The sequence below is a fragment of the Solanum pennellii genome, chromosome 3 (genome assembly GCF_001406875.1).
Source record: "Solanum pennellii chromosome 3, SPENNV200".
Lineage (NCBI taxonomy): Eukaryota > Viridiplantae > Streptophyta > Magnoliopsida > Solanales > Solanaceae > Solanum > Solanum pennellii.
In genome coordinates, this window is record NC_028639.1 from 20,840,426 (window position 1) to 20,863,940 (window position 23,515).

The following is a 23,515-nucleotide window of genomic DNA, read 5'->3' on the forward strand; positions in this document are numbered from 1 at the left end:
ATGTTTCTAGCATACGATGTGCTATGAATTAAGAGAAAAAGAATGAGCTTGAGGGGGATTGATCCCACAACATCCTTGCCCCAAACGAAAAAGAGAAGAGGAAAAGAAAGGAAATATTATATGAGCGATGGGGATAGAACTAGGGTCCTCCAAATATGAAAAATATAATTATAAAGTTTAATATAAGATAAAGTGTTGCTCAAGGGATTCAAAATCGGGTTCCCTAGCCCAATTCTGTAATGACACATAAGTCATACGTAAACTAATATTTACTTAATGTTGCCTCTAAAGATCAAAATCAATATCTTGGTATATCTACAAGATACATATGTCTTGTACCATCAAATCTTGGGTAAATATGAATCACTTATACAAACTATGTATGAAGCCTCATGGCTTGTACATATGGATCCATATGTCCAGCGTATGTTTAGAAGTAAGAGAACCTAAGATGGATGTAATGAAATGATGTGAACCTAAGAGGTTTGTGTAAGAGTGTGAAACATACTAAAAGGCCAAGTGCATTGGCATATGACGAAATAAACATTAACATAAGGGGAGTGTAGAATGTTTTAGAGTCATATCTCAAGCATACTCTAAAAGAAAGTGTTAAGAATGAATTCATAGTTAATATATAAAGAAAAGAGTGACTACATGACTATAGGCTAGTGCAAGTTAGATAAGCTGCATCTACGCCTAAAAATAAGTGTCACTAAATGAAATTTCTAAGAGTATATATATACTAAGCGATGAATAAGCAAAGAAAGAGTGGCTACATGAGGATAGGCTAGTACAAGTGAGACAAGCTGTATCTACGCCTAGAATCAATGTCCCTCAATGTAAACTTCAAGAGAGCATATGTATGTTATAGGATGAACAACTAATGAACGGTGAGTAAATATGAAACAAAAAGATTTTAAGATAGAATAGGGTGGCACCATAATATGAGGCTAGTGCAAGTGAGACAAGCTGTACCTACGCATATATAAGGTCACCAAAAGTACTCACCTCAGAGATTGTTAAATATTAAGAGACAAGTCTCAATCACACTCTATATGTAAGTTTAAAGATAATCACACTTAATACGTAATGATGAGATGAGAAATCATCTAATGATCTATGATGCCTCATGCTAGAAGTCAGCTTCTATGATGTATGAGATGAATGTAATGGAACTTTATACTATGCACCGATAGGCTAGCTATGAGTCGCGATTCCTTCTTTCAGGAAGGTAGAGGTTCGTGTAATTCTCATGAGATGAGACTATCCGTTCAAATGGGTATGGGTCTCCTCATATCTCCTACTCTTTGAACCTATACTGCCAATATACAGTTCTAACAGTGTTCGATTCCCCATATACGCTAGCTTGTTTTGGTTTACATTGGCCTGTGATTCCACCTTTTTTCAGTGTGGGGTTAAACACTAGATTTCATGATGCTTACATGATCTATGTCATTTAAGGTTAAAGTTACCAAAGAAAGAATGAGTCCATCCTAAAGTAATGCACATAATGAAATAAACGACATCAAAGGTGTTAGGATAGGATAATCAAGAGGTGAAATAGACCTAAGTAACAACACTAGGTCATTCTTGTTCATTGCACATCGAACTCGATGAAAGTCTTAAACTAGATTATAGGTATGGCTGGTGTTTACACTAGCTTACGAACGAATGAAAATGAAGTACGTATGAATGAATGAAGCATACTCTTTGTTTGCTAAAGAAGGATCCCTAGTTGAGGTCCCATATGTTTAGCCCTCATTTTGGGTAGTCCTAATGTTAATTCTGTGGTTCCAAGGTCTCATGGCATATGAACGAATGATATATAATATATGTATGTGCTATATGAAATAAGTTATCTGTTGTGTAAAATATGAAAAGAATGATGATTCATGTTACTCTCATAGCATGACTTTCCTAATATGATTTGCAAGTCCAAATGACTTGGATTTCCATAATTCATATCGTTAGGGGAGACATCTTCTTAATCATGCATGTCCTTGATGTGTACTTGCATACACCCATACTTCTATCATCTGCTATACTTCTATGATGATATGTGATGACTTTTGTAGGTTGCATGTATGCTTTATTTGTAGCATAAGGTGATGCATTGAACCAAGTATCACTACAGGGTTAAGAGGTTAATGAGTAAAAGAAAAGATACTTCACAGTAATGTAAAAAGGAGATCATTATAAAGTGACCTCAAAAATGACTTCAATTCTACATGTGATTTTCTATGAGGTTTGACTATTGAATATGTATATATGAAGTATTTGAATGATATAAATGCAATTGTAAAAAGTTTTTATGAAGATTTACTCAAAAAAGAATGAAGTATGATTTCAAGAAAATTTCCCTTTTTATTGCATGTTTTTGCATGGTTGCCTTACTTAGTGCAATCTTGTACAAATCCCATTCTTCTCTACTTTTTACACAAAGTGTAGGTTATAGATTCTTAAAGGATGTCTTAAATGGTGAAGATCTTGATAGATGATTCCCAAGCTCAAGGAAAGGAATCCTTAAGTACCAAGGATCTCCTAAACTATGATTTACTGTAAAGTGTATAAATTAGTATTATATTAATGTCTTATATTTATGAGTCGTGTCCCTAATATACTCTAATGTTGTTGAGTTTGAGATGGCAGAGAGACTTAGAGTCTAATTATATAATAATATATTTTATATATATATGAAAGATGTTTCTAGCATATGATGTGCTATGAAAAGTTTTAAATTTTCCGCTAAATTTACTATGTAAAATGCAATGAATGATAAGTATGGGATTGTATAAGACCTCCCAGAGGTGAAGTACGTCATGTTACTTCTAGGGGGTGCTCCCAGGACGTTACAAACAACTTGGAGCTTGGGTTCCCATGGGTTCTTCATCAAGTTTCAGTGGTTTTCTCTATAATGAGGTATGGTGATCCTTCATCTCTAGTTAATATTTCATATAGAGAGTTCCATTGAATGTTTTCAAAGAGAATTCATGATCAAACCTTTTTTCTCTTTAATCTAGACATAGGTTCTCTCTTAAATAGATTTCAAAAGCATAATGTTAATGAATTGATGATTAGATACTGATTTGAATGTGATTTTCGATCCAATTCCATGTTGAACCCATGATCTCTCTCAAGCTAGATTTAGCCTATTTATAGGCTTTTTGATCTTGATCTTATGTAAATTGAATTGTGATTCAGTTATGTTAAAATGCTTATACCTATTGCCTAATATGTGTATTGATGGTGAATTGTTGATGAGTGATCCATGTGGATCAAGGTCTGAAGGTTTGAATAAGATTTGTCTATAATGTAGTATTTTGTGATCTTGATGTTAGAATGATTGTTATGATATTCAATTATGATGAATTGTCTTTGCTACTTCCTACAATGTAATGTGATGATAAATTAGTTATAATTGATCCATTATGAATAGATACAATCGAATTGGTAATAATTGATCTAGGTTCTTCTAGACTAAAGATTTTTAATGTCATATACATGATGTGTTATCAATTCAAGGGTAGATGAAGTATGATTTAGTTTAGGTTGTTATCTCGCCCTACATGTATATTGTTGATGAATTTTAATTGATGTTCAAGGCGAGGAAAATTGCTGAGTGATCTATGTCTCTCTACATTCTAGTCAATGGTGATGTAGTGGACTTGTGAGTAGCATGATCTTGTAGTAGCTTATGCATGATTTTGTTTATGTTAAAATACATTATCTATTTCCTACACTTTAATTGTTGATGAAAACGGGGAATTGATCAATGATGATTAAAGGTTGAGGAATTGGTAAGATTGCCTACTTCCTTTACTTTTCTATAGTATGGTTAATAGAATTGGACTTTGATGGTATTGTGTAGTATGGTCCGCTTAGGTTGGCTGTGTTTAACTCTTGTCAATATGTATATGAGTTTATTATGGCCTTGAAGGAAAATTGATGTTATACGAGTGTGTGGTTATTATGATCACACGATGTGAAGCCTATGCCTTGTTTCCTATTCTACCTATGATCTAAGATTTATTGCTAATGTTATGAGCATGAGAATTGTTATGTTAGTGTTATGTATAGGTTGTGCCTTTGATGAAGTAATAATGATGAATGACCCCTTACCGACATACCCCTACATGAATGTGTGATTAGCTATTGTTAGGAGTTTTGAATGTAATTATTGAAGTTATATTGTTTCCTATGCTATTATGTGTTGTGTGGTCTATGTTGGTTGTAGATTGTTGTCATAAGAGGGTGGCTGCCTCAATGTGTTGTTGATAGACATTAGGTGATCATCTTGACCAATTTACATACACTCACACCTCATGCATGCTTACAAGTAGTAAAGGTTCATGGTGTCTAATAAAAGGTTATTCTCATATGCACTTACTACTATGCATGTAAGGTATATGTCTATGAAGCATGTTATGAATTCCCTTAACTAGGATGACTTGATCGGTGTACTATTTTGGATAAGGGTATGGGACCTTGTCTATGCATTGAACATGTGTGCCTTGTAAGCATAGTTCCTAGGTTTGGTTTTCTATGTACATGAATGTAAATGCATGATTATGTTAATGTATGAACATGTGTGGTATTAATGTGTTGTGTTAAAGGATTGTTCACATATATGTATATGCATACTCATATGTATGATGATCTAGTCAATAGAGGGGCCTTGAAAGGTGTTCTGAATTGTACGCTAAACTAGATGGTGCTTTACATATGTTACGCCCGTGTGAAAGAATTTCTCACATGAATTAGGTTGATGAATTCTCATCTATAACCTATAAGCTAAGAATATTAGGGGTTAAATCTCCTAAGCCTAATTTTATAAAGTAATGTTAAGAAAGACTTTTCAATAAATGGAAATTAGGTTAGCACCGAGTAAACTTGAAAATGAGGGTTGTCCCTTCCTATTGTAGGGAGGTAGGTTCACCATAGTCCTCACGAGGTTGTTAGCCTCATAGACCAAAAGTCATAGAGTGATATTTACATGAGTGAATAACTACAATGCCTCAATAGGCATAAAAATGGTTCCCATATATGCCTCCAAGTGGCATAAACTATGCTTTCCCCACAGAATCAAGCAAGTTATATCACTTAGTATGATAGCATATGTTAGTGTTCTACCTTTGCTAGGTACAACACCTTCCCTTGGTGTAAGGCTCTACAAGACCAAATTCAATTTAGCACCCATGGTGTTAGTGTACGTTAAGGCTATAGTTTCCCTAAAGTAAAATGGACAATGGAAGTAAAGAACTAGACCCTAACTATGATAACCTAAGGTAAGTTGCTTAGTTTGTAGGTGGGGGTGTGAGACTTTATCTATGCATTGCACAAGTTACTATTGAAGGGAGTTCTAGGAAGGTGTTCTAATGTATGTGTATATGGTTATGTAATTATGCTTGACATTGTAGTCTTTTCTTTTTGTTGCGATGATATACATGTATGAGCCCTAATGAGTCTATATGTTGTTTCCTTTTCCTATGTACATAATATTGGTCTTAATGACCATAGGATGGACGTCTTGCTTGGCATGATTGAAGTTGTCTATGTTGCCTTGTTGATGTATGAAGTGAATGGTATAATTATGGTCTCTTGATAAGTTTACTTAGTATGTGTTAGGTTATGAGGCTTCACATGTACATATCACTAGTAGACATAGATTGAGGTCATGAGTGAAGTCTTAGAATGTCCTATCTGAAGTTAAGTTATCATATGTGCATGTAGGTTATGGTTCACTGTAATGATATTGTAATCCTTGACTAAAATGTGTCTTGTGATATGTTAAACTTCTATGAATGTATTTATTGGATTAGAAAGGTTAATCTATGAGTACTTAGTGGCCTTAAGGTGATACATTGCACTAAGTATCACTAGAGGGTTACTTGGGAAGTCAAGGAAAATAAGAAAGAGGTGCTTATTGTAATTGCGTTAAGCTTACTGTAAATGAAATATAGTTAGTGTAAGTGATCCTAAATATGCTTTAAATGCTATGTGACTTTATATGATGTATGACCATTGAATATGCCTATATGAAGTATGTGAATTGTAATAATGCTATTGTATCAAAGTCTTATAAGGTCTTCATAACAGACATGACGCCCAATTTCAATTAAGATGTTCCTTTTGGATGCATGTTTTTGCATGGTTGCGATACTTAGTGCATTCTTGTACTAACACCATTCTTCTCTACCTTTTTACACAAAATGTAGGTTATGGATGCTTAAAGGAAGTCTTTAATGGTGAGGAGCTTGATAATGTGATTCCCAAGCTCAAGGAAAGGAATCCTTAAGTTCAAGGATTTCCTATGTCATTGTTTTAAGTAAAGTCTTGTAATAGTTTAGTTATGATTTATGTTGAAAGGGTCGTGTCCCTATTATACTTAAATGATGTTGAGTCTATGATGGCAAAAAGAGACCAGAGTATTTAATTATGTACATATGATATGTTATATATATATATATATATATATATATATATATATATATATATTGGAAATGATGTTCTAGCATATAATGTGCTATCAAAGTTTAAATTTTCCGCTAAATTTACATGTGAAAGTACGATGTATGATAAATATAAGCTTGTATAAGACCTTCAAAAGGTCAAGTACGCCATGTAAATTTTAGGGAGTGCTCCCCGGTCATGACATTAACAATATTTTTTTGGATTGCATGGGCTAAGCGTCGTCCTCTCAAACGGATATGATTTCTTACCTCGTCTCATCTTAACTTTTCATATTATCTTTATACTTATTATATTCATGAACTAACCATTTTATCTAGAAGCTACATTAAGTAAGATCTAAAAACTAATTTCATCCTCATTCAACCTTACACTTCAAATTCTATCAATACAACCTTCTAGAACATCCATTCAAAATTCTTATCATTATATCATCTTTGGGAACTTAGTTCATTTCTAAATCTAGAACTACACATTACCTGATTCTCGTATAAGCTTACGTCGGCAGCTTAATACCAAAGTTTTGGTCGTATCCTTTTGCAACTCTACATCGCTTCAGTTGATCCCAGTGACATCTCTCATCGGTCGGACAAAATCGGCCACTAAGTCAATGTTGGTTGCCCTAAAATTCATTGTTCATTCTCAAGCAACCAAGGGGCAGCTGTTGACACCCAATTTTGATCCACCTTTAACAATTTTTAGGAATACTATTACATTAAATACATATTTTAAAATTTATTTCATGTTTTGAGTTTTAGTCGATTTTGCATAAAAAATATATATTTTAGTATGTTTACTTTACAAAATTATTTTAAATAATATTAGAAATATTTTTAAAATTGCAAAAAAAATTTGAAATAATTGTTTTATTCAAATGTTTTAAAATTTAAGTGGTTTTAATTATATAAAAGATTTATAGTGTTTGTAGTATTTTAATTGGATAGTAAATTCCTTAATTTTCCTCAAAAATATTTAATTATTATCCCATTCTATTCTAGTTTCATTAAATTCTAACCATTCCAATTCAAATTTCATTTCAATTATAGCCACCCTTTTCATTTCAATTCTAGCCAAATTTATTGCAATTTTGGCCATTCCATATCCCAATCAAATTTGATTTTAAAACTTCATCTTTTAATCTCATCCTTCCATTTAAATAATTAAATCCTAGATCAAATTCTAGCCCCTCATCTCTTCTAAAATCAATGCTCCAGATTTAATCTACCTATTCTAACATAAAAAGACCCCAACCCCAATTAAAATTTTCATTCTCTATCAGCTTCCTCTCTCACCCCTCTATCTAGCTGCCTCTCTCTCTTCTCCAAATAAGTATGTTGACCCCTCCCTTATCTCCTCTCTCCGCTTGCCTCTTCTCCTCTCTTCTCCCTTCCCCTATCTCCTCTTCTTCTCTTTTCCTCTGAGAACCGAGAAGCTCCACCGTCGAGCTGCCAGTTGACCTGTCGCTGCACAAAGCCAAAAGTGGGCATGAAACTAGTAGTCGCGACCGGTGAGGACCACCGTGAAGCATCAGCGCAACCAGTTGCTGGATTCTCCGACGAAAACAACAAACTTAAGTAACTCCAGCAACAATCGATAAATTAGAAGCATCAGCAGGTCGACGAGACAGCAACAGTGGCATCGGTAAAATGATGCAGCTCCAAATGCACAGCATCTTCCTAACCCTTCCCCCTCTCTTTTCCGGCCTGAAGTAGTGGAAAATTTCGGTAAAATTTTCAAAGCTTAGCTAAGGATCCGGCCAGGTATGTCCTTTAAATACTCTCTCATGTTGTGCCTATTGGTTGATACCTTTTATTGGTTGAAACAACTTGACAAATCTCTACTTGCTCATATAAAGTTTGTTCTAAATTAATTTTTATCAATTTGTTCTAATGAGATTTTATGCTCAAGGTTTACATGTTCCAATGCTCTTCTCGAGATTAATATCAAGATCTCATAATTGTCTTTGATTTTCCTATTATTGCTTGATTAGTCCGGTTAAATATATAACCGATCGATTTTAGTCTACACCTTAAGTAAATGATTCTCGTTCATTAAGAAGAAACTTGCATAACTAATTGATATGCTCTTTGGACTCGGTATATTATTGAATTATATTTTTGTAATGACCCACAAGTAAACCCTAGAAGTTAGAGCATCCTTTAGTCTCCACACGGCAAATCAGACTTCAAGAAGTCTTACTAAAGCCACTCGTATCATTCATTGCACAATAAAATATTGTAAAATGACCAATAATTTAAAACTTTCTTCACACATGAAGAACTCTTTGTATAATCAATACGCAAGCGGAAGACTTTCATTTAAAACATAAACCTTTACAATATCTCATTGAACCATCTAAACATTGGAGTATACAATACTTGGGACTAAGCCCATACAAGACATAAAATAAAGACTATGACATAAATAAACATGTGGATATTGTCCTCGAATCGATGAGGACTCACCAATACATCATCTTCAACCCTTAAAAACGTATCATCCTCCATGGCATATCAACATTTTCAATTCCCTACACTTTAGTGAAAAAGGGAAAAGAAGGGGTTAGCACATTAGATGCACTAAGTATGGAAACCATGCAAAAACCATGAAAAAGGGACATTTAGTAAATAACATTGTTTTCATGAATTTTTATTAAAACATCATACTATAAGCATAAGAACAACATTTAACACCTTAGGAACACATAAGAAATCATTTAAGAAATTATCCATATTTTTAGGAAAACATTACAGTGAGCAATATCACTTCTACAGTGAAGTTCCTTCACTTTATAGTGAAGTCCTTTAACTTCATGTTGCACACTTCCTAGCATGTAACTCCCTCACTAAAAGCTATCCTGAGACTCAGTTAAGTAATAAAAAGAGAGACCGCTCATACACCCTCTCTAGGCACACCTAAATGATCCTTAAGACAACCTATAATGAGATATACAGACTTATAATACACCAAACTCATGAACATGAGATCCTACTACCAAAGGTTACTCCAAGACTCACTTGAGTGGGTTGTGAAGCGACCTCCCATAGAATCCCTTTCACACACACTTAAGAGATCCTATAGACTACCTAATATAGGATCATTTTGACTTAATACAACAATATATAGATGATATGACATTTTCCTTCCAAAGGCTATAAAAAGACTTACTTAAGTAAATCAAGAAGATAACTCCATGATTGACCTCTTCAATATTACCTAAATAATCCTTAAAACTACCTAAGGCTTAGATCATGTCAACATAATTAACTATCTTCCCTAACTAGAGTCATTCTTAAGACTTATCTATGTAAGATACGAAGTGACCATTCCTATGACCCCTTCACATCGTAACTAGACAACCCTTAACTACTCTAGATAACTTCTTATTCACTTAACTTACTTTCTTAATTTAATTCATTACATTCATTTACTTTCTTAAATTAATTCATTACATTCATTAGTTCATTTAAGAGACATTTATCACATAAAGGACATTCAAGTAATGGTCTTAGAGAATACCTAGGTGTAAGATCCCGAAACGACTTAGGTGAAGATAGATCCTAACATGGCTGTAATTATGGTAAAGGGTACTAAAATTGTTTATAATGTGGTATTAAGGCAGTGTCTAAGAGTTTAGATGCATTGGAAGTCAAACGTCAAGGGACGACTATGACGTTCGAAGACTAAGTCACCTATGTGCCTCTTGTATGGTTTTATGTGTTAATGTATGATTAATGAGGTTATAAAGTCCTTAAATGATTTATTATGGTGTATTTTAGCAATGTGTCAAGTTTCGTGAAGTTTGGAGATCAAACATCGAAGAATGTCTATGACGTTCAAAAGGTTTTCCTTGGAACGACCTTGGGTGTCTTTGCATATTTCATCGAGCTTTACGTGATTGTTTCGGATAAAATTAAGGTGAGAGGTCCTACAAGTGTATACGAGAATGTTTGGGTTGAAAACATCCAAGAAATCATCCCCAAGGACCATCCAAGGATCCTTGAGGAAGGATCCTATTCATTGAGGAAAGACTACCTAGATAGTCCCAAATGACAGAGGCAATCGACGCCCAGTGGGCCAATCGATGCCCGTTGATGAGTTTTCGTAGGTGATTACTTAGGTGTGGGAGAGTAGAGACCAAAGACAAGCCTCAGTCCCCAACCACAGATCAACAGGACGGTCCGTTAGTCAAGGGACGAGCCGACGATGGTCCCTCCATCTGTGAGGCTGTTTCCTGTGCAGCTTCACTGTAAGTTGAGGGATAAAGTTGTAAATTAACCCCACGTACAAATAAGAGAATGGAAAGTACCAAAGGGCTATTTTGATTATTTTAAATATATTTATAAACCTAAAATACAAAAAAGATTTCATTCTTCAAAATTAAAATCCAAAATCCCTTAAAAATTCCCTAGAACTCCATTGGAGTCAAAACTCAAAAAAGTTGTTGGATTGGAGAAATGAATGGATATTCTTCATAAAATTGAAGAATTATCTTCATTGAGTATGGTTTTTAATCCTTGAAACTCTATTCATCAAGGAGCCCAACTTTCAATGATGTTTTCTAAAGTTTTCAAAGATGAATTGTCCAATTTGATGATCTATGCATGGGTTCTTGCATTAGATATTCTTAAGCATTAAATATTGATTTAATTTTTATAATTTAGATGATTTTAATTCAGTTAACCTATGAACCCATGTAATTGATAAACCCTAGTTTTTGACTACTTTATGGGATAAGTAATTTGGACTTAATGCTAATGAATTCTAGTGTTTTCTGTGGGCTATTGATTGATGTAATAATTGTATTTAATTGATATATAGATTGTATAAGATCGATGAATCTATATTGAATTGACCTAGTATTATTGAATATGATAGTTTTTATATTTAATTGTTGGTTATGGCCACAGGTAAGGGCCTTATGTGATTGAATTGGATGGTTTATCATTGGATTAAATTGTTGACGATGGAGTGGTGGTACGCTGACCCGATTCCCTTTATTTAATGTTAATTAGACTTCAATTATGTTGTTATTGGTATGGTCCACTTATGGTGGCGGTTTTATGTTCTTTACTTGCAATTGATGTGGCCTTGTCGGTGTTACTTTATGTATTATGATGATTATGGCCTTGTCAGAAACTATTTTAAATATTATGATAATTATGTGAAGTTGGATAATGTCTATCTACATGATAAGTAATGTTAAAGTATATGTGTTCTTCTATTGATGCTTTTTAGGATGATCATGTTATACTATGAATATGACTTTATGTGTATAGTCTTAGGGTTGATGCATGGTTATTCCTACTTGAGTATGTGAGTCTATGATGGTCGATGACAATATGGTAGTATATAAATGACTTAAATATGATAATTGTTATTTCTATGTGCTTCTATAATGACGTGTAATATGTGTTAAAGTAAAGTATGTTGTGACTTGTCTTGGTTGACTTGTGTCCCTTACTTGATGCATGTATGAATGTGAATATGAGATGTCTTGATTTAGGATTCTAAAGCCTCTTAGTCTTGCATGTGTGAATAACGTGAGACCTTAAATGATGTTAAGAAGGTCCTTTATGTTAAACCTTGAACGTAGTGGTAAGGTTATGAATGTTGAAGTCGAAAGCCGTAACGGTATCCTTCAAGTAAAGGAATGATATACTTAAGGATGATTGGCTGGAACGGCATCATGTCAATCCATAGGAAAATCATTATGAGCTTGTTGTCGCCATTGTAAGGTATCCCTAGTGGACCTCTTTGGTAGGGTGAATGTGATTGCATTATGAAATAGATATGGAACCCCTTTATATGAACCTTTAATGTAAATTACTCTATGAGAACAAAGGCTAGCACAAAGTGAGTATTGTAAGGGAAGTAGTTCTAGTTTAAGAATGAGACTAGAGTACAAAGCACGCCATATTCCTTAACCATGTGTCTACATGGGATGTGTCTAAGTTCTACCATTGGAAAGTAGAACACCCTCATCGGAGTAGGATAGAACTCCGTATTCCATGCTTTGCTATCATTGTCTATGTTGGTTATTTCCTATTCTCATTATATGGGATACCTACTAGCATTAGAGAAGTTTTATTAGGTTTATATGGTAGAATGGGACGCTATTTAGACATTGCACAATAGGCTCTGAAGGTGTTAGTTAGAGTCCCTAGGTCTTGTCCAAGACAATTACTTTAATATCCTTATATGATGAATGAGTCTTAAATTAACTAGTGAATGTAATGACTTAAGTTAATAAAGTATGTTAAATGAATAAGTACTTATCTAGAGTAGTTAAAGGTTGTCTAGTGTAACATTCTAGAAAATGTACTAGTCTAGTGAAAAACCTATTAGGTTTTAAAAATAGGTATTGGGGGTACATAGGCATCCTAATGCCCAATATTGAGTAATATTTGGCATATTAGAAAATATTGGCTTAGGGGTGTTAGCCAATTTCTATTACACATGGGTGTATATTAAAATCCTAGCTTGTCTAAGAAATGTACATGCAATAAAAACCCTAATCTATAAATACACATATTAATTCTCAACCCAACACATGAGGTACTAGGCATCCAAGTGCCAAACCGAGGTACCATGGCACAAGATCATTTAAAATGATCATGTAGATTAAGTAGTGCCCAAGGACATAGTGAGGATCCTTAGGACAATAACTAAACATTCCAAATGAACCATCAAGAATAGTTAGTTACGAAAGTACAAGAAACACTAGCACATATGCAAGCACATGTGAAACCGGACTACGTGGGGGGGGGCACGCGACCACCCTTACTGAATTCGGTTAGGGTAGTTAGGGTCACGCGTGCGCACAGGTCCATCCATGTGGGGCCTAACTCTCTAACAAACTCTAGACTCTAACTAACTGACCTAACTAGCTAACTAACCTAGGACAAATAAAAATAAACTATCTAGTGCACCCGACAACCTACGACATAATCGGGTTACACTAACCTAGTAACTAGTTCAAGAAACATTCTGGTACCTAACCTAGGATGGTCCAAAAGGGTTGATTATGGTCCTAATGACTTAGGGGTACTTTATTAATTACCCTAGATCACTAAATTTATTAAATTACCAAATTAATTAATTAATTAAAAATTAAGGTCAAGGCCAAAACCCTTAGGAAAATTTTATATTTGACTACGTCAACTGCTTTCCTACTTTTAGTCAATCTACGAGGGGCGTTTTAGTAATTAACTAATTTATTTATTTAATTAACTTAAATTATCCTAAGTTGAATTAGTCGAGACCAGATCCTAAGACTTAGACTCACAATCAAACACTAGAAAACTCACGACCCAAAACAATGAGAAAACTTTAGAAAAATAGAAAGTTTCTCTCGATTCTCTTAGGCGATTTCAGGGTATTCTTCAAGGTTTTTGTGCAAGGTGATCTTTGTAGATTTAATTATACATTAAGTATGGGTTCTATCTCTTGGTTTACTTTCCCCAAGAGGCTTTTGAAATGCTTTATGAATTAAAGAATGTTGAACCTAGGGTTGTTCCCAATAACATTGTTGAACGTCCACCTCCCTAGTTATCCTTGTTTTCGATTCTAATAGTATGCAGATGAAATCTATAACATGTTGTTGGTATATGGTGCTAATTGATCATTATGTGTAGGGTTATTGATCTGCTAATTTCTAATGAGGCCTATAGATTTGATTCGTTTTATTTGGGTATTAGTTACATGAGTTAAAGAAGTGTTGTAATGTCTAATTGTGTCTGAAAAGATGAAGTTGTTATGAATCATTCATGAAGTTTAGTTCACTGTTAAATGTCGACTAGCTTAGAACGATTAAATCACTATATTATATTCATGAATTTAATTGAATTGGGTAATGATACTCTCATGACCAATGTCTGGTGAAAATTTTGCCTATGCAAATAAATTGGCTAACAATATTCGAGATTACCATAATATGTGAAAAATTAGTCTATGCCTATAAGTTGGCTTACAATGTATTTCAAAAATATGATACAAAGTTGTCTAGTGACTATGTTGTACCAAATTAAGCATGACCAATGTAACTTTAAATTCATAACCAAGGGTATGCCAATCATTGGGAAAAGTCCCAACATGCTCTTTTTAAATGAACTATGAATATAAGTAAGTACATTGAATAAAGTTTATAACGTTCATAAAGAGTGGTATAAAGCTATAAAATGTCATTGAACAAGATAAGGTGAGTAATGAAACAATTAAAAGTTTAAGAATTATAAAACTGACAAGAATTAGGTGTTAAAATAAGTAAGACAAGTCTCACTCACACCTAGAAAATTGTCTTAAATATATTCACACAAAAGGGTGTTAATAATCGTGAGATTAGTCTCATTAACACCAAGATTGTAATGTAAGGTTAAATTCATATTTCATCAAGTAAATAAAGGGATGACCGGTTATCCAACGAGTTAAGTAAACCTCATAACTAGAAGCAAGTTTCCATAATGTTTGAGTCAGCTTTAAAAGTTATAAAGAAAAAAAAGTTGAGCAAAGCACCGATAGACTAGCAATGAGCTTGTGCCAGCACATGTAAGCCTCATGAGATGAGGCTCCACCGAGGTGGATAAGAGTCTCAGAAAATATCCTAGACTTCGAACTATGTTGCCATTATGGTAACTAGCCAATGGATTCCACCTAAAAGAGCTAGGTATGGTACGGTTTCGCTTTGGCCAGTCGAACCACCCCTTTTCAATGTGGGGCAGACACTGGATTCCATATTTAGCTCACATGATCTATATCAGTTAAATGCTCAAGAAAGTATTCAGTTCACTTTAGTCGTGAATCACCTCTTTTCGGTGTGGGCCAGACACTAGACTTGGTTTAACATTAGCCGGTGAAGCACCCCTTTACGTTGTGGGTAAGACACTGGATTTCATGATTAGATCACATGATCTAGGTTCACTTCGATCTATGAACCACCCCTTTTAGGTGTGGGAAAGACAGTTTATTTCATGTTAGCTCGCATGATCTTAATGTTAAAGAATTCTTTAAGAAAGTAAGAAAGAAAGAAGAAGAAATGTAAGTTCAAAGTGAGCTATGTAATCAGGAGCATAAGTATGTCAAAACATCTGTGATTGATAAGAATGAAGTTTTAACAATTTATTGGCTTGTGCCAAATCAAGATATATGCTCCAATATCTTCAAGTTATGCAAGTGACAAAATAATGGGAATAGCCAAATAAAAATTGTTTTATAATGACTTCTTATAGTATGCCATTAAAGGGGAGTAAAACATAATGTCTAATAGATGCCCTTTAATCTCCATAATTTAAAAATGATGAAATAAGTTGCATAGACAATAAAGATTGGCTTAGAAAGATTTCATGCCCAACTTAATAAGAATGGACAGAATAACTTGTAGTATGGGTAGCCAAATCATTTCCCTAGTATTTTGGATTACTTGCTCGATTTAATGTAGGTATGAGACAGTAATCATTCATTGAACTTGTAAGTAAGACATAGGATTAAGGAGATCATTGAACTACACAATAATAAGACTGAAAAATATACTATAATGATTCATTGAACTTGTAAGTAAGACATAGGATAAAGGAGATCATTGAACTACACAATAATAAGACTGAAAAATATACTAAGTGTTGGGGGAAGAGCTCTTAGGTTAGGGAGGAGCAAATTTCTAAATTTTCGTTTGAGTTGTTCTAAAATAATGTTCATGATTTTAAGGTCTTATGTTCATATAGAAAATGATTTGTGTGTTTTGAATGCATTAATATATGTCATATTCATACCATAATTCGCAAATAACAAATTTAGAAAATCTACTGACTTCACTTTCCAGAAATGGCATGTTGTTATAGGAAGAGCTTCCTTGATCATGCATAGTCCTTATGTGTATAAGTGCATACACCCTTACTTAGTACAACTGTTTACTAACCCTATTCTATTACTATTTTATAGGCGCAAGTTAGAGAGTGAATTGAAGACTCATTGAAGAAGTTTGGATTAGCGTGATCCAGACTTTGGTAGGTCCTCTTGAGTTTGAAGATGCTACACCTATCGTTCTAACTTAGTACTTTAGTCATAGCAAGTGGATGTTGTCCCTAGCATTTCTTTACAGACTTTCATTCAAAACTTTGTATTAAGGCCGTTTAGCAAACTAATACGATATATTGATCTCTTTATTGAATTGCTTATTCGATTGTAGATGGTTGTTTAGTTTGAGATCATTAGAATATTATTCTATATAGTAATCATATGAAGTATATGTCTAATTCACTATGTTTTAAAAGTTTTAAATTTTCTGCAAATTTAACACTATATGATTGTGATGAAAACTATGAAGAGGCTTGTCTACGACCTCTGAGAGGTTAACGACACCAGTTGCATTCAAATTACTGAATCCGGGTGTGACATCTAGTTACAGTGTGAAGGGGGCATAAGAATGGTCACTTCTTATGTTACCTAGATAAGTCTTAAGAATGACTCTAGTTAGGGAAAATTGTTGAATATGTTGACATGTGCTAGGCCATAGATAGTCTTAAGGATTATTTAGGTAGTATTGAAGAGGTCAATCATGTTCGTTATATTCTTGATTTACTTAAGTAAGTCTTTTGATAGACTTTGGAAAGAGAATGTCATATTCTCTATATGTGGTTTTGTTAGGTGAGAATGATTATATTATAGCTAGTCTATAGGATCTTTAAGTGTGTGTAAGGGATTGTATGGGCGGTCGCTTTACAACTCACTCAAGTGAGACTTAGAATCACCTTTGGTATAAGGATCTCATGTTCATATGTATGGTTCCTTGTAAGTGTGTGTATGTCTCATTTTAAGTAGTTTTGAGGATCATTTAGGTGTGCCTAGAGAGGTTGTATGGTCGGTCTCTCTTTGTCTTAATTAATTGAGTCTTAGGATAGCTTGTAGTGAGGTAAGTACATATAAGAACGTGTCTTAGGTGAAAGTAAGTAACTTCACTGTAATAGTGAAGAACTTCACTATAACAGTGATGAACTTCACTGTACAGTGAAGTGAAGTTACTGGAAAGTGCTTCCAAAATTATGGTAAATGGTCTAAGTGTTACCTTATTTGTTTCTAAGTTGATAAATGTTATTCTTATGATTATGATATGATTTTTAAATGGAAAGATGCATATTTCCAAAAAAAATGTTTTTCTTGATTTTATAAATAATGTCATACTTAGCACAATTGTTTGTCCTATTTCCATATATTTTCCTATCTCCAAAGGTGTAGGCGAACGGTGAGAAGGATCATGAAGGAGATCTTGGATTCTAGAGTTATTCAAGCAAAGTGAAGTATGTCCTCAATTGACTCGAGGGCATACATTTATGTCTTTTATTTCCGTTATTGAGGTATTTTAATAGACCAAGTAATTTTATATTTTGAAGTATGGGTCGTGTCCCAAAGTTCTCGTCTCTTAATTTTGATGAGATTGAGACTTAGTATTTCCTATGATTTCTAATGAAAGATGTTATTAAAAATATTTGTAATGTTTTGTGAAAAGTTTTAATTCGGCACTACTATTCATTATGTGTATGCGATGAACGATACGAAATGGGTTTGTACAAGAGCTCCGAGAGGTCAAGTACGTCGGTTACAATCCGAGATTGGCCCTAACTTCTAGGGTTTAGTTTCGGGATGTGACGTTGTGGTCTCTAACTAACACATTAAAAGCCTATTGTGCAATGTATAAATAGTGTTCCATACAACAACCTAAACTTCATAGAACTTCATAAATTCTAGTAGGTATCCCACATGATGAGAATAGGCAATAACCGGCATAGACATGATAGCTAAACATAGAATCCGAAGTTTTGACGTACTATGATGAGGGTGTTCTACTTGCAAAGGGTAAAACTAGGACACGTCCCATGTAGGCACATGGTTAAGGAATATGACGGGCTTTTATGCACTCTAGTCTCATTCTCAAGTAGAGCTACATTGTACTCTAGTCTCCTTCTCATGTAGTACTACTTCCCACTACATACTCGTTCGGTGGTAGCCTTTTATCTCATAGAGTAATTGACATTAAAGATTCATAAAAGGGGTTCCATATCTAGTTCATAACCCAATCACAGTCACACTACCAAAGAGGTCCACTAGGGTTACCTTACAATGGCGACATGGATAGCTCATCATGACTTTCCTATGGATTATATGATTCCGTTCCATCCAATTACCTCTAAGTCCATCATTCATTACATGAAGTATACCATTACGGCTCTAGACTCCATATTCATAACATAACCTTACCACTAGGTTTAAGGTTCCACGTACATGACATTCTTATCATCATTTAGGGTCTCACATATCATTCATTCATACATGATAAAGGTGCACTAAGATTACCTAGTCAAGACATCTCATGTTCACATATAATTCATACATGTATCAAGTAAGGGACACAACTCTACGAAAACAAGACACAACATACTTTACTCTATCACATATAGCATATCATTCTTTGAAGCACTTAGGAATGACCCTTATCATCTTTATGTCATCCTATACAATTAACTATATAATTATCAATATAACCATCATAAACTTATATTGTCAATTAGGAATAATCATGCATCAACTCTAAGACCACACACAAACACATAGTCATAGTCTAACATGATCACCTAACCACAATAGAAGAAACTCATACTTTCACTTAATAACTAGTAGATATATATGCTCATACTTCACATAAATTAACTAAACAAATCATCATAATACTTCAAGTAGCTTGCCTACAAGGTCGTGATCATCATAATACAAAAAGTAACGCCGACAATGCCACATCATTCACATAGCACCGCCAACATAAGCGGACCATAAAAATCATCATTTTAATACAAAAGCTATACATAATATTAAGAGAGTTAGGAAGCATACCATCCATTCAATCTCACCACTTCAATCCAAAGTTATATCATCTAATTCAACACAATAAGACCCTTACCCATGGCCATGAATATCAATTCAATACATATACTATAATACTCAATGAATCTAGTTTAATTAAATATAGGTTTATCAATGTAAGACCAATTAGACATCAATTGAATATAATTCTTACATCATTCAAGAGCCCATAGAAAACTACACTAGAATTCATAAGCATTAAGTCAATATCAATTCAATAATATTAATATACAATGGATCAAAGAATATACAATACTCATGTGATCATTTTGAAATATCTTATAAACCATACAATCATAATCAATACATAATTCAAGACCCATGTGATAATTTTGAGATAGCTTATAAACCATACAATCAGACCCATAACAATCTACACATGGATTCATTAATATCAAAGCATGATCACATAACCCATATTTTAGTCAAATGAGAGATTTGAGAAGGTCAAGGGTTCCTGGAAAATTTAATTGGAAAACATCAATTATACATCAATAATATCCTATCTTAAGGTTTGAAAATGTCTCATGCAAGAACCCAAGCTTAGAGTAGAAATTGGACTTTTTCATCTTTTTGAAATTTTTGAAAATAGTCTTTGAAATTGACTCTAAGAAGATAGAAAGCCTTATATGAAGAACTACCATACCTTATTAGAATAACCCAATGATGATTAAATAATAAACTCCATTGAAGATCCATCTTCAAGCTCCATCTTCACCTTGAGCTCTTATGGAGGTTTTTGGAGGAACTTTGGGAGGGAATGGGTTTTGATCTAGTTGCTAGGGTTTGATGACTTATATACTCTTAAAATACCCATAAACACATAAAATAACCATCCTCCAATTTAATAATACTTGGGGTAAATTTCCCAAAAATCCCCAATTCCTAACAAAAAGCAGGAAGAATTTCAGCACCATCGACACCCTACAATAGACGGTCCATTGGTGAGACAACTCCCCGTCGATGGGGTTCATTGGTTGCTTCTGCAGCTTCTCAACCTGTAGACTACATGTCTCTATCTATTCCACCCATCGACAGACCATCTTCCCATCAACTGGCAGTCGATTTCCACTGCCTAGAAGTGTTTATCTTCAAGTTGGGGTCCTCCTTCTAGGACCCCTTGTGGGTACTAGGTTGAGTCCTACCCAGACGTTAAACCTCTAAACATTCACGTCTAGGGATTAGGAACATCTCTTAAAAATTACAACATCAAACAAGCCACGCAACATGCTAACACACATAAAAAATAACAAGAAAGTCGTCTAAAGGCTATATTTCGAACACCATCGGACGTTCTTTGACGTTTGACCTCCAAATCTTAACAAACTCAACATTCTGAGTCTAAAAACTATTATCAACCATATAAGAACCTCATAAAATCATTACTCACACATAAGAAGATGAAAACATATAAGGAACATAGGTTACTAGTCATCGAACGTCTTGGTCGTCCCTTGACGTTTGGCTTCAAACTTAACCCAAATCCTTAGACTTTACCTCAAACATCATTTTAAACCATCTTCGGACTTCAATACTTCATGACACACACATTAGTCCCTAGTTTCACTTAATTCATTTTTGGAGGTGTTATAATTTCTTTTAGTTGTTTGTTATGTAACATTAATAGTTGGAATTTCCCAGCTTACTTACAAGTTGACTAATTGATTTTTTTTATTTGAAAAGTTGCAAAGTGTGTAACTTGACCCAAATTTTCCCTCTTTAGATGCTTAGTCATCTCAAGCAATTCGTATATGGTGAATGTCCCTAATCAAATCACTTAGCATAATCAAAATTCAAATTAATCTTTGAAAAATCATGTTATTTTTCTTTCCTTTCATCCGAATCTTGACTGGCTGTAAATTAAATGCATAGTCAGTACTATAGCCCCAATTATGGATACTAATAAAATAAGACTAGAAACCAAAAGCCAGACGAAATAGTAGGTATAAAGTAAATTGCCCAGTGTTTCCGAATTAGTCAAACTTCGTACCTTTCCGGCATACACATTCCCCCGTTCCTTTAGTCTTTTCAAGTGTACTTTTTTCTTAAGTTGCGGTCATGTCTTGCCCCCCCCCCCAATTTAGTGACCGCTTCCATGTTTTCCCCGAATTTCATCAGTTCCAAGCTCAAGAAATAAGGGCCAAGAAGCAAGGGCGTAGCAGCTGGTAAAGTTTTGCTCAAGCTGAGCTAAGTACAGGTCCGAATGAACTGGGGCAACGTATTGAAAATCTTATTTACTCTTTCTATTTCTAACCATCGGGGATATTCATCCTATATTATTCAGCAAATAGCGAATCACAGCCTTACCTTATCTTCACCATGATACGGAATCCAAGTTCTTATGGCAGAGCACGAGGAGATTTATCATCAATGTGGTGATTGGAATGGAAACCAGAAGCACGACTGGGGTCCTCGTGGCCCAAGATAATAAAACCGTACCAGCATGGCCCGACTAATTTGTTTTCAATTGGAGCATCAAGCAGCACAACCCGATTCTACTTGACGTTTAAGGTAAGGGGCACTCCTATCATATATTACAATTCTAACTTGTCTTTGCTGGTAGATAGAAAGTAGAAACAAAAAGGCGATATTCCATTCTCCTAGCCCCACCTGAATAGAATAATAAGAAAATACAATATTATAAAGACAAAATTCAATCGCCAAGAGCAAAATCTTCGTTAAAAAGCTAAATGTAATACGAATTGCTTGAATTACACACAACGAGTTAACAAAATCTTGGTAAAAATAGTTACTTCTTAATTTATTCCTTTACCTTAATTAAAATTCATTGATCTCTTACATGTTTTCATATTTGGTAAAAAAATAATTTAAAAAATTCTAATTTTGGTTCTTCTTTTATTTAAGGAAACATAATATTATTATTCCTAATTTTATTCTTATTTGTTTATTTTGTTGATAAAATATTTTTTAAAAATATGATTTGGCTCTACTTTAAAATAAAAGAAAAATAGTATATTAATTGTTTTCATAAAAATATTTCTTTACTTTATGTGTTTTCCCCTCTGTACTGTATAAATAGGACCACCTCCCTTAATTATTTTTTATTCATTCACTCTCTTTGATCACAAGTTCTACATTATTCTCACATTTTGATATTGACTCACTTTTCTCACTCTTTTATCAGAAAGAAGTTCTCTCATTACTCATTCACTCACTTTTTAATACAATTTCTCTCATTACTCTCAACTCTCATCTTCCACCTTGCTCATACTCTAAAATACATTAGATATTTCTCTATATTGTTGAAAAGAAATAACAACACTATTTAGGTTTTGGATCATTCTTTCTTGTTGTGTTGCTGTCGTGGATTGAAAACCTTACTAAAATATTTCATTGATGATATATAATTCTGCATAACCGGTTAGTTCCTTCTATTAGTTTAACTTTTACATTGTTACTATTATATGTGTACCATGTGATTTATGTTATTCTTGCTATCATCTTTTATGTGTTACTTGCCGATACTCTCATTTTCGTTTAACATGGTTTTTAACTTGAAGGTTCAAGATGTTGAAGAATTGCTTAGAAGAGATTTCCGGACATGTTTATTATTGAAAATTATATTAATATTGTATTTATTTCTTAGATTTGTAATATTTTGTGTTATGCTAACTCTAAAACACTCTAATATATAAATATTTGGGGGATCACCTAAGGGGAGTGGAATTTACATGCTACGTGTTACTTTTAGCACATCTATTTGTGTTATCACATCCTAATTTTATCAAGACTAAAAAGTCTTTTATAGTTCAATCTTATTAAAAATCTATTCGTAGTTTGAATAAACCTATAAAAACAAGTGTATATGTATAATAGGTCAGGTATACATTTGTAACGACCTGTTTAGTCGTTTTAAGCAGCAGATTTTATTTCTGGAAAAACTGTCTGAGTCGACGGAACCCACGACGGACCGTCATGGGCACGACGGGCCGTCGAGGGGGGTCTCGTTCCAAAACACTTAGAATTCTGAAATTTGGGTACTGAAATCGACTCTCTGAACTTCGTAACGGAATGGCAGGACGGACCGTCGTGGGCACGACGGACCGTCACAGACCCTTTAGTGGAATTGAGTCTCTGAACTCTGTGACGGAGCAGCAGGACGGACCGTCGCAGGCGC